At 45.2% G+C, this 12,335-nt stretch overlaps 1 protein-coding gene across 4 annotated transcripts in view; it reads right to left on the bottom strand.

The window, feature by feature from the left end:
• ILF3 (interleukin enhancer binding factor 3) overlaps nt 1-9,214 on the bottom strand; it is a 30,930-nt gene extending 21,716 nt beyond the window's left edge. For all 4 annotated transcript variants that reach the window (XM_084885670.1, XM_084885671.1, XM_084885673.1 and 1 more), the window contains exon 1: nt 9,004-9,214. The gene's annotated coding sequence lies outside the window, so the exon portion shown is untranslated. The remainder of the gene's footprint in view (nt 1-9,003) is intronic.
• Nucleotides 9,215-12,335: the final 3,121 nt, after the last annotated feature.

Raw genomic sequence — 12,335 nt, 5'->3', positions numbered from 1 at the left:
CTAATTAATTCCCTTTTAATGTGCACAAATTTCATGCACCAGCGGGCCACTAGTGTTTGTATAATAAGCAGGTGTGGTGGTAACAGCCTAACAGGTATGGCCCCGTCATTCTTCCAGAGTGCACCTAGAACCCCACCTCCCCAGTTATTTCACAAAGCCTAGCAGGTATCCTAAGGACTCTGGGAAACTGTCCTGAATTAGATGCTGGTCCTAGAGACTGAATTAGATTCTGAAATGTACAAAGACCCAAGCAAGCTCCTGGTTTCCTGACCTCTGGAGCTATCCTATCCTGGAGTGTCAAGTTAAATAATAGCCGGGACCGGTTTGGCTCAATGGATAGATAGAGCATCGGCTTGGGGTCTGAAGGGCCCCGGGTTCAATTCTGGTCAAGGGCATGTACCTTGGTTGCGGGCATATCCCCAGTAGGGGGTGTGCAGGAGGCAGCTGATCGATGACTTTCTCATTGATGTTTCTAACTCTATCTCTCTCCCTTCCTCTCTGTACAAAAATCAATAAAATATTTTTTTAAATAAATAATACTGAAGTGCTGTCCTTTAGTAACTCCTTAAAACGTTTAGTAAAAAATCAAAGACATGGCGTGGTAAACACACAATATAAAATATATAGATGATGTATTATATAACTGTTACATCTGAAACCTATGGTTTTATTAACCAATGTCACCCCAGTAAATAAATAATTTAAACAAAGCAAACCAAAAGATGCCAATCTAAAATGTGCCTGACCACTGTGGCTCAGTGGTTGAGCATCAACCTATGAACTAGGTGGTCATGGTTCAATTCCTGGTCAGGGAACACCTGGGTTTCAGGTGTTCCCAGTAGGAAGCATGCAAGAGGCAGCTGATCAATTATTTTCTCAGCATTGATGTTTTTATCTCCCTCTCCCTTTCTCTTAGAAATCAATAAACACATTTTTAAAATAAATAAGTAAACAAACACAAAAATGTGGCATGGACACCAATCTGAAAAATTAAATCCAACAAAAGTCTGAAGCCTAGTGGAATCGATAAGAGTTCTGTCTGCAACAGTGTTTTTATTGGTCCACAGAAAGTTAGGATTTCCAACGTAAAGGGCCATCCTTTAAGCTTAACTTTCTTCCTATATTTTCAGTGCTAAAAATAGCTTTTTTCTTATGAAAAGATGGAGATGGTGTTAAAGGGCATTTTTCTATGAAAAATAAAAAGTTGGCCTGCCCTAGTCAATTTGGATCAATTTGGATAAAAGCCTTGGCCGGTGGAATGAAGGGTCTTTCTTGGGTTGGATTCTAGTTAAAGGCATGTACCTCAGTTACAGGCTGGATCCCCAAGTCTGGTCAGGGCACATGCAGGAGGCAGCCCATTGATGTGTCTCTCTCACATTGATGTTTCTTTTCTCTTTGTCTCTCCCTCTCCCTTCCAGTCTTAAAAAAAAAAAAAAAAAAAAAAAGGAAAAGTATTCTCAGGTGAGTATTAACAAAAAAGTGGGCAAATCAAGTTATTTGTTCCTCAAAATATTTCTAGAAATCCCAACTGGTCTGTGAGAAGCAGGACCCCAGGCCCTATGACACAGGAGAGCCCACAGGCCTTAGAAACAGAAACCCTAGGTTTGTATCCACCTGTTTTCCAACCTGGCAGTTGTGGGACTTCCAGAAAATCACTTCTCTCAAAGTTGCAGAGTAGGAATTAAAGGTGACAATATGGGAAAATTCCTTTTCAACTATAAAGCCACAAATACAATGAATTATGGAAGTTTAACTATTCTTGGATGAACCAAGAGAAATGTAAAATCACAGCAGAAAGTTTAACATGACACCAAGTGAGAATTATCAAACCCTCTTTCCAAAACATTTCAGGCAGGTGGGGGGGGGGGGGGGGCTTGATGCAATTTGCCCACCTAACCCATGGGGAACCCATAAAAGGATTTTTTAAAAAATGTAGCATACATTTTAATTTCTTCTCCCATAAGTTTTTTTTCCACTAGTAAAAAAAAAAAGGTGCCTGCCTGGTAGTGTGGCTCAGTGGTTGAGTGTCCACACTTGAAGCCAAGAGGTCACTGGTTCCAAATGATCAAGGCACGTGCCCAGATTGCGGTTTGATTTGGGAGTAGGGGTGAAGGGGTGACGGTGACACGTACAGGAAGGTAGCCAATCAATGATTCTCTTCTCTCTCTTTCCCTTCCTCTCTCTGAAATCAGTAAAAACACATTTAAATAAAATTAAAAAAAAATTAAAGACTGCTTCACAAAGAACATGAACACCCAAATGTCAATTATTTTAGTAGGCAAGGGGGTACATTCATTTTTAATGAAAACTTTTCAGAAATCAAAAAGTAACAGAGATTAAGTGTACTCTGTATCCAGTTTTCCTCCAATTGTAACATTTTGCAAACTACATAGTACAATATCATAACCACAATACCCATACTGAAATAGTCAGATATAGACCATTGCTGTCACAAGGATCCCTTCTGGTGCCCTGTACAGTCACATTCACCTTCCAATTGCCCCCATGCCTAATCCCTAACAACTAATTCATTTACCATTTTTCTTAATTTTGGCATTCTGGGAATGTTTTATATAAACAAAATTATAGAGCTGTAAACTTTCAAGACTGGCTTGTTTCACGCAGCACAACTGCCTCAAGATTCATGCAAGTTGTGTATGTATCAACAGTTGGCTCGTTTTTATTGCTAAGTAGTATTCCTTGGTTGGATAGACCTTCGTTTGTTTAACCATTTAACATCTGTGGGGTTTCCAGTTCTTGGCTATCACAAATAAAGCTAAGAACATTTGTGTATTCATTTTTGTGTGAACATATATGCTCATTTCTTTGGGGTAAATGCACAAGAGTCAATTTGCTGGGTTATGCGGTAGTTGCCTGCCAATTTTATGAAAAACTGCCTAAGTGTTTTTCAGAGCTGAAGCCTCACACTTTAAAAAACAAACTTGAACACAGCCAGTGTGGCTCAATGGTTGAATGTTGACCCATAAATCAGGAGGTCAGGGCACATGCCTAGTTTGCAGGTTCCATTCCCAGTAGGGGAGTGTAGGAGGCAGCCCATTGATGATTCTCTCTCATCACTGATGTTTCTGTATTTTTTTTCCTCTCCTTTCCTTTCTCTGAAATCAATAAATATACTTAAAATAAAAAGCAAATTCAAGTAACTTCACCAAAATTGACTCAACTCATCTTTCTACACACGTCACATCTGCTCTGTGAAGCTGTGGTCACTGGCGAGCTCACTGGGCAGCCCGTATTTACCGGGCAACTATTTTCCCCTTCTCTGCAGCTTCTGCACATGTCACCCATAGGACAAATATTTATTAGGTGCTACTATGAGCCACGGGGCTGGACCAATTCTTTTCATACGAGTGTCCTCATGCATATTGAAAGGAAATTAAATTAGAAGGTGGCCAGCAGGGCAGGAGTGAGAGAGACGGGCCAGACACGCCTTGGAGCCAACCTCCCGTGGTCCCCCCCCTTGGCCTGCTAACGTCTGGGGTGGCACTGTGGCTCAAAAGGTGTCTGTGGAATGAGTGGGGTCCATCAGGCAGGTGGGGTCCCTTGGCCTGGCCTGCAGCGATAGGGCCGAAACTGGGCTCCGTGCCCAGTTGGGGTGCATAGAGTCAACCGATTAATGTTTCTCTCTCTCTCTTCTTCCTTTCTCTAAAGTCAATAAAAACATAATTAAAAAACTACCATGGAACCCTGACTGGTTTGGCTCAGTGGATAGAGTGTTGGCCTGTGGACTGAAGGGTCCCAGGTTCAATTCCGGTCAAGGACATGTACCGTGGCTATCACATGGTACATCCCCAGTAGGGGGCGTGCAGAGGGCAGCTGATTGATGTTTCCTTCTCATAGATGTTCCTAACTCTTTATCCTCTCCCTTCCTCTCTGTAAAAAAATCAATAAAATATATATTTTTAAAAAACTATCATGAATCTCAAACTGCCAATAGCACTTTTCACTAATCACCCAAGAGTATAAAATAATATGGAATCAATTTACACATCCTAATAAAAGGATGCACGTTAAACTTTTTTTTAATTCTCACTCGAGGACATATTTATGTTGTCTTTTAAAAATATATTTTGTATTGATTTCAGAAAGGAAGAGAGGGATAGAAACATCAATGATGAGAGAGAATCTGGAACCGAACCCTGGTCTCCTGGATCATGGACTGAACACTCAATCACTGAGCCACACGGGCTGGGTGAGAATATATTTTTACTGATTTTAGAGGGAGAGGATGGGGGGTAGAGGAAGAGAGTGAAGGAAAGAGATGAACAGAGAAACATGGATCAGTTGCCTCCAGTTAGCACCCCAAATGGTGAACAAACCTGAAACTTCGGTATATGCACTGAGTAGGAATAGAACTGATGACTCTTCAGTGCACCAGAAGGTCCAGCCAACTGAGCCAGACGGGCCAGTAAATACATTCAACTTTTGACTAAACGATCCTTGGTGACAGTATATGGCTCCCACAAAAGAAAGGCCCATAATAAACTCATTTTCCTGTTAAAACTGATGGCTACATTTTCAATTTCTTCATTATATGGACTTTCAATGAGAAAAGGGAAAAATTTGCACTGGACACTGCTTTCTTAAAACATCTGTAAAAAAGCAGGAATTGCTGGAACCGGTTTGGCTCAATGGATAGAGCGTCAGCTTGGGGGCTGAAGGGCCCCGGGTTCGATTCCTGTCAAGGGCATGTACCTTGGTTGCGGGCATATCCCCAGTAGGGGGTGTGCAAGAGGCAGCTGATTGATGACTCTCATTGATGTTTCTAACTCTCTATCTCTCTCCCTTCTTCTCTGTACAAAAATCAATAATATATATATATATATATATATATATATATATATATATATATATATATATTTTAAAGCAGGCATTGAAAATATGTCTGGCAGTGGCCAGGTGGCTCAGTAGATTGGAGTGAGGTTCTATACATCAAAAGGTTGGGTTGATTCCCAATCAGAGCACATACCTAGGTTTCAGGTTCTATGGGGTGAGTTTGGGAAGCAACCATTAAAAAATGTCTCATCTTCCAATTGCTATCACCTAAAAAGTGCTGTCTTGGAAAACCTCACAGGGGTATAACAGAGCATAAATATGGCGAGAAGCAAGATATAAAAATCAGTATACTGACAAGGCTCGCTAACAAATGCCTGCCCACACAGCTAACACTTCAAAGAGGCAGCACCAACTTACCCTAACAAAGCAGAGAGGAAAACTATTAGTTGTTTCAGGTGAAACTTTCAAATGCTGCAGCAGAAAACTGAAGTTAACTTCAACCCTTCAGGGCCCGGACACACTTCACTGACAACCTGGGTGTAGACTCCTGTCATTCCACCATCTATCTGCCTCTAATTCCAAACCCTTCCCCTGGAAACAAAAGGAAGATCTTCCTTTCCCAGGACTCTGCTAAAATAAAAAGCACCCAATTCAGAAAGCCTAGAAAAATCTTAATTCCTGAGAAAGTTTAAAACCTTTATCTGTATAAAAAAAAAAGCCTAAGCTGCCGTTACAGTGGAACCCGTCACTATGATGTGCACTGACCACCAGGGAGAGCGGCTGTTCAGTCAGAAGCCAGGCTCACCGCTGGCTGGCGAGCGCCTCTCCAGCTTCTGCAGCAGGGCTAAGGAGCAGTGAGTAGCCTGCTGCTAAGGAGCAGCAAGCTGAGCATAAAGATCAAGGGATCCCAGAATGCGAGAGGGCACAGGTGAGGCTGAGGACCCCCCCCCCCCCACACACACACACACTGGGCCTCTAGTGATTTGGATAAAATGTCCACTTGCCTGGCCGGAGCTGCTCACTGGTTGAGTGTCAACCTATGAACCAAGAGATCACAGGTTTGATTCTCGGTCAGGGCACATGCCCAGGTTGTGGTCTCAATCCCCAATGTGGGGCATGCAGGAGGCAGCCAATCAATGATTATCCCTCAATATTGATGTTCCTCTCCCTTTCTCTCTGAAATCAATAAAAAATATAAATAAGTAAAATGTGACCTTTTTGGGGGGCCATATATGTTAATACCAGATGGTGACATTACACATCTTTCAAACTGTACCAGGTTGCCCTGGCTGGAGTAGCTCAGTTGGTTGGGCATCCTACCATTCACCGAAAGGTTTCGGCTTCAATTCCTAATTGTGGTTGTGCAGGAGGCAGTCAATGGATGTTTTACTCACACACTGATGTTTCTCTTTTTCTCTCTCTGTCTCTCAGAAACAATTAAAAAACTCTTTTAAAAAACCCTTTTTAAAAAACCTTGCTGGTTGCTCAGTGGTTAGAGCATCAGCTTGAGGACTGAAAGGTTGCAGATTCCACTCTGGTCAAGGGCAGGCACCACGTTCCAGGCTTGATCTTGATTGGTAAGGGCAGCGGTCAGCAAACTCATTTGTCAACAGGGACAAATATCAACAGCAACGATTGAAATTTCTTTTGAGAGCCAAATTTAAACTTCTTCTAACGCCACTTCTTCAAAAAAGACACCCAGGCCGTGGTATTTTGTGGAAGAGCCACACTCAAGGGGCCAAAGAGCCACAGTTTGCCGACTATGGGGTTAAGGAATGTGCAGGAGGCAACCAACCAATGTGTCTCTCTCACATCACATTGATGCTATTCTATCTCCTCCTTCTCCCCCTCCTTCCATTCTAACCTCTGACCTGTAAAAGGTGAAATTAGAAAGAATAGAGAAGATGGTGAGAGGGGTTAAGAGACAGGTGTCCAGCCTAAAGAAAACATCTAATGCCTTTTTCAAAAGAGAGAACATTTCTAATCCTACATCTTGTTGAAGCCTAAAGACAGACAAGAGCTGGCTGGTGTGGCTCAGTGGTTGAGCGTCAACCTATGAACCAGGAGGTCATGGGTTCGATTCCTAGTCAGGGCACATGCCTGGGTTGTGGGCTCAATCCCCAGTGTGGGGCGTGCAGGAGGCAGCCAATCAATGATTCTCTCATCACTGATGTTCCTCTCTCTCTCTCCTTCCTCATTCTGAAATCAATAAAAACATTTAAATTTTTTAAAAATAATAAAGACAGACAAGATACTGTTTACCCAAAGAGAAGTGGCTTAGACTCATAGAAGACTCTTTCCTCATCAAGGACTCCACCTGTGCCTACCTGAAGGCCTTAACCAGGGGAGTACAAAAACAAACACCATCCATGTGTCATCAGAATATTAGCCGCTGCTCTTGCCAATGTGGATTTTTTATAGCAAGCTTTTTTATTATTATTAGATTCCTCACTCCAAGGAATAAAATTATCAAGTATACTAAAAGTAACTAAACAAATGTTTGCCTATAGGCATTAAACAAGTTCAAATAAAGAAAAACAAACAAAACTGCCAACAATTAGGGACCATTCCACTTCAGAAAGAAGACAATTCGAAGGCTTGCCCAAGGGTAGGGAAGACTCTGATATATCAAATGTCCAGTGCTGCAAGGCCAAACCTGGCAGCAATTGCCAGCCTCCTTTTGCAAACCACAGGAACAAGAATTATAGCTCAGGGGCAAAGACCCCAGGACTACATAACACACCTGTCAGTGCCCTACATGCTCCCCCCCCCACCACTTTCCAGCTGTGAATAAACCTCCATTCACACATTTCATTCACAGCATGAGCCGCTGCTGACACTACATCCCACACGACCATACACAAAGCCTTACATCCAGAGCGGCAGCACTGTGAGTAGTCCATGGAGACTCCCAGTCACAGACACTTGGGGAGAGCCTAAAGCCCCAAATCTGAGCTCTACCTTCGGATGGCACCTGGTTTTTCCCCGTGGACCACTCACTGTAAAGACAGGAAGAATCCCAAGCAGCAGAAACATAGGTTCACAATCTGAAATACCTGAATCCAGAAAAGGGAGGCTTATTACAGAAATTATTGGTTCCTTGCTGATCCATCACGTTCCTTAAGCAGAATCCCAAGCAACTTTCAACCAAATTTAAAATTACTTAGAAGAGATGGCTTACTCTTCCAAGTTTAAGCATTGAGCTGGTGAAAACTATGCTGATCACAATCCACTCCAAATAATTCATCCAGGCAGAGCATTAACCCGGGCAGAACATCAAGAACAACCCTAAGAATCTCAAGTCCTTTCACTACTTGAGGAAATAAGATAGAGAAGAGTTTTCAGCACTCATGCCTGGGTCCCAAGCTTGCAGCTTACAGTGCACCCAAACATCGCACCAGATCTCTATTTTTGGGGGGGAGGATGCAAGCCTTAATCGGGGAGGGGGGGGGATTCAACATCAATGAAACACCTGGACTAAAGAAATGGAATCTTAAAGCCTTCCCCAAGTTTGGATGCTGATCTGTGGGAGGCCTGGCTGACCAGGGATTTGGGAACCCCATGATCCCACAAAGACCTCCTCTGTAATCCGCGCGTGGAAGAGGTTCCAGGGAGGGGGTCTACCTCTCCGCGCCATGTGAGGACAAAGAAGACCACGTTTCCCGCCTCTGGAGCCTAGGACCCTCCTGGAATTCGAGGCGGGAGTGGGACAAAGAGGAGAGGAGGAGATGAGGATGGGGGTGAGAAGAGGCGCTCCTACCCCGCAGACCCGGATGCTCTGGGCCGGAGGGGGTGTGTGTTTCCAGCACGTGCGCGCACGCGGAGCGCCGCAACAGACAAAAGCCCGGGCCGGGGGAGGCTGAGGCCAGGAGCCCGGTGCGCGCGCACCCCCCACGCGAGGCGCTGCCGCCAAACGAGGGGCCGCGAGGGGGGGAGGACGGGTGCGCGCGCACGGGGCACTCGCCGCCGACGTCGCCATTTTGTTTCCTCGGCACAATGGGGGAGAGTAACGGCTAAACGCGGGAGCACGGCTGGCACAGGAAGAATGAGCTAGGCGCCGGGACAGGGGACCGGGCGGAAGCGGGAAGCCAGGGGCGCCTCTGGCCTTGTCACCGCGACTCTCCAGCCCGGTCCGCGCTAAGTGGGAGGACGGGCGGGGGGAGGGGCAGAGGCGGGAGCGGGCCTGACCGCCGCCACATTGGAGCTTACCTTGTCAGCGTCGCTTCCCCGACCGCAACCGCCGCCGACCGCCTGCCACAACCCGCCGGGATCTCCCCCGCAAAAGCCACGCGGTGCGCACCAGGCTGCTGAGTCCAACTGCAATGGCGAGAAGAGGAGGAGGAGCCGGGGGCGAGCGGGCGGGCGGGCGCGCGCCAGGGAGGTGCGGAGCCACGTGACCGCCCAGGCCCCGCCCCCTCGTCGCCGCGTTGCGTTCGACGCAGGCCCAGCTTAAGAGAGTGGGAGGGACGAAAAGAGAAGGGGGCGGGTTCTGGTCACGTGACGAGGACGTAGACGTTGCGAGCTGGTCACGTGGCGTCGGGGCGTTCCCCTCCCCTTTCCACGCCTTTGCTTGGTCATGTGACAGTGGCACAATTCGAGTCCTCCTTGGCCACGTGACGAGGGCTTTTCTCTTTCCCTTTGTTGTATTGGTCGGCCTACATCATGTGTGACGACGTCAGCGCTCTTTTATTGACGGTTTTGAGCCGCTTTTTCACGTAGTTCAGATCGAGAGGCAGATGAGGCTTCGAGTTTACGCTCATGCGCGGCCACCATCTTAAACTCGTCGCCTTGTGTACGTTGGCGGGAACGCCTCTGGGAATCTGGCCCGTTAAAGTCCTCGTAATAGCTGAGTCTCAGTGGAGGAGGTGTTTCCTCGAAAGGAGGCCTGGCCGCCGAGCTTCCAACCCACTCCGCATCTCTGCAAGAAGCGAAGAAGACCCGAGGTGCGTGTGTCCCGAGCTGCCCAAGTGCCGAGCGAGCTGGTCGGATCTTTCCGCCTCTCACTGATGGAGACACTGAGGCGATGCAAAAAAAAGACCTGACTTGAGGCTCCACGGCCCGTTCACGGGAGAACCGATGCTGCGACTCAGACGCTGGGCCACCAGTTTGGGCCTCATAGATAAAGTTCCTGGGGACCGATCACCTTTTCTTCACAAGCCTGTCCGGGAGTCCTCCCGAGCGCCGTGTAAAGTCCCTGATGTACCATCTGTGTCTAAACTAAGCTCTCCTCCCCTCCAGTGTAAGGGTCAGCCTGGCGCTCGGCAGGCATCGTTGTTAGGTGAGGCTGGGTCCAGAATAATGAGTTGTTGAAAAGGTGAGAAGTTAAAGACACAGCCTAGTAGCGGGTCTTCCTTGCAAAACGTAGGGACGGCTCAGTTAATTTGTAAATAATGCAATGTCCAGTGCCTGCGCTAGGTTTGAGGCCCCCCGGTCAATCCAGGGACTGATCGATTCCTCATTTCCTTTTATACAAAATAGTAATAATTAAAAAAGCATTTGGCGAATTTTAGTGCAGGGCAAATGCCCCAAAATTATAGCTATTATTAAAAAGGTCAGGTGGCCCTGGCCTGGTTACTCAATTGCTTGAAACTTCCTCCTGTACACCAAAAGGTAGCAGGTTCGGTTCTCGTCAGGGCACATACCCAGGTTTATAGTTTAATTCATGATTGGGTGCCTTTGGGAGGCAACCCATCAAAGTTTCTCATATCCATGTTTCTCCCCTCCCACCCCGCCCCCACCTTTCTCTCTTTAAAAACAAACAAACAAACAAACATTCCCAGGCCTCTCCCTCTGGGCGTGCCCTGCCTTTCCCTTTCCTTTTCCCTTCCCTCTCCTCCCTGCCCCAGGCATGTACCATTAGCTTCCTCACTCCCAAGCTCCAAGGGCTCTTTAATCTTTATAACTTGTTTCATAAGCCAATTTCTTCTAGGAATTACTTCTTCTATCTCTGTGATTTATCAAATAAATGTTTCCTTATAGTTTGGGCCTTGACTCTGAATTCTTTCCTAGCCAGAACTCAAGTATTATTTTAGAAAATAAAAATTAAAAATATCCTTGGCTGAGGTTTTTGTTTATTTGTTTGTTTGTTTTAGTGGTATAAAGATATGATTACAGAAATGGGTGCATGCTGTACCTACTTTTTAAAAAATGGGTTTTTTGACTGTTGGACCTCAAAGGGAGGGTGGGGATAAAAGGGAGAGATCAACCAAAGGACTTGTGTGCATACATATGAGCCTAACCAGTGGTCAAGAACAATAGGGGGGTGGGGGCATGAGTGGGGAGGGGTGGGGGACTGGAATGGGGAGTTGAGGACAAATATGTGATACCTTAATCAATAAAGAAATTTAAAAAATAAAAATAAATAAAAATAGGGTTTTTATTGATTTTAAAGGAAGAAGGATAGATAGAAACGTCAATGATGAGAATCATCAATCTGCTTCCTCCTGCACCCCCCCCCCCCCACTGGGCATGTGCCCTGACCTGGAATCGAACTGGTGACCTCTTGGTTCATGGGTTGAAGCTCAATCACTGGGCCATACTGGCAGGGCCTTACTGCTTCTTATTAACACAGAATTTTGAACTGATAATCTATTCACATGATATAAAATGTTAAATGTGCAAGAGGATGTGAGAGGAAAGAGTCTTCCTCCCGCAGACACCCTCCTCCTCAGCAGCTGTTTTTGTGTCTCTCTGCACAGATATTTTACTCCCAGTGATGCTTAATTGTATTTCTGTTGCTGTTTTTCAAATAAATACTAGACATTCTTTCTTTCCCCAACTTGAAAACCTTTCTTTAAAAAAAAAAAAAAAAAAATATATAATTTATTTTTGAGAGAGAGAAACATCAATTTATTGTTCTACTTATTTATAAATTTATTGGTTTATTCTTGTATGTGCTCTGAACTGCAAGCTAACCAACTGAGCTACCCAGCCAGGGCTGAAGATCTTTCATAAACAAATAGAGCTTGAGATTAAGGAAAAGTTTGGTAAAATTGGTGGCACCTGTATTCAAATGATTAAGTTCAGAATTTTCCAAGTCATGATGAAGGTGATTTTAATACTAACTGGCTTTAACTCTAAAGTTTAGAGATCAGATCAGCAATGTCTTGACACAACTGGCTCAGAAGCAGGGCAATTTGGCTAAGCGAACAGCGCTACCAAGTGGTAGAACAAGGAAGATTCTAGTTTCCTGACTCCCAAGTCTGCAGACCAGTTGATTTTTCATCTGGTGTGCCACAAGAATTTTTTAAATTAGCTGAAACCGGTTTGGCTCAGTGGATAGAGTGTCGGCTTGGGGACTGAAAGGTCCCGGGTTCGATTCCGGTCAAGGGCATGTACCTTGGTTGCGGGCACATCCCCAGTAGGGGGTGTGCAAGAGGCAGCTGATTGATGATTCTCTCTCATCGATGTTTCTAACTCTCTCTCTCTCTCTCTCTTCCTCTCTGTATAAAATCAATAAAATATATTTTTTTTAAAAAAGAATTTTTTAAATTAACTTCAGAGAAGAATGGAGAAGGAGAAAGAGGAACATCAATGATGAG

This window comes from Pipistrellus hanaki (genome assembly GCF_964339955.1).
Source record: "Pipistrellus hanaki genome assembly, chromosome: 5".
Lineage (NCBI taxonomy): Eukaryota > Metazoa > Chordata > Mammalia > Chiroptera > Vespertilionidae > Pipistrellus > Pipistrellus hanaki.
Note: the sequence above shows the minus strand (reverse complement) of the source record. Positions and strands in the feature narration are given on the sequence as shown.